Below are 1,276 nucleotides of genomic sequence, written 5' to 3'. Positions count from 1 at the left end.
TTACATGGTTGTTATATTATAGGGTAGTAGAGATTCATTTTCCATGGATACTCTATGACTCATCACAGAGAAGATTTTGTGCTATTGGTAGAAATATTCACATTTTAGTAGTTTCAAAATTTAAATAATACTAAACATTTGTACAAATTTATTTTTTTTCAGTACTGTGGATTGAACGCAGGACTTTGTGCGTGCTAGGCAGGCGCTTATTCTACTGAGCTATTTCCCTGGCCCCAAATTTAGATTTTTAAAAGAAGCTACTGATAGAATTTGTATTCTTTTACTAGTCTTAGGAAGATAAAATATCAAATGAAAATTGAATGAAATTAAGATTTCCTCAATTAACATATACATGTGTGCACATTACAGATATATAGGTATACAAATATGCATATATGTACAGAGATGTATAGATATACATGTATATATACACATGTGCATACATATATGTATGTGCATATACAGGTGTGCCTATGTATATATTTATGTTCACAGAGATATATATGTATTTTATATGTGTATTGTTTATTATATATAAACATATACATACTGTATTTGATAACATATAATGTATGACATATAATGCTGTATATGCATATATGTGTGTTCATATATCTCTGTGTACATATGTGTTCACGTATACATGTGTACAAGTGCATGTAGGTGTCTATATGCGTTATATATACACATATAGAAATATACTAAGTATGTTTGATCACATATATAATGTATAACTTATATATAATGATATATATATCACATACATATAAGTGCACATTGTGAATTATTATCTCAATGAATTAAAAAGGTTTTTGAACTGTGAGTGTCTTTGATCTTGGGGTTTGATTACCTCTTTCCTTACTATTAGAATGATTTCCCAAGAAGTGTTTTTTTTTTTTTTTAATTGGATTTAAGCTTTGACCAAAGCAAGCATTTACACACATTCTAAAAACTTAGGTAAACATTAAATTTTACTTTCGTTATTCAGATATTTCAACCATAGAAATACATACAAAACCCCATCCTTGCACCATCTCTATGCTTTATCTTAGGAGCAACTAATTTTCATTAATGTTTTCCAAAATGAATGGAGGCTATCACATCAAAATGTGACTTAGCTTTTCAGACAATTCTGCAGTCTATGCCATGTGTTTTATATAAGTGTTCTATAAAACTACTTTTTGATTAAGTATTTTACCTAGACAAGACATGTTAGGTCAAAAATATATAATTTCTTCATCATAAATGCCATGTCACTAGGTTAGCTACTATTTTA

Source organism: Octodon degus, unplaced genomic scaffold (genome assembly GCF_000260255.1).
Source record: "Octodon degus isolate 3935 unplaced genomic scaffold, OctDeg1.0 scaffold00149, whole genome shotgun sequence".
Lineage (NCBI taxonomy): Eukaryota > Metazoa > Chordata > Mammalia > Rodentia > Octodontidae > Octodon > Octodon degus.
Note: the sequence above shows the minus strand (reverse complement) of the source record.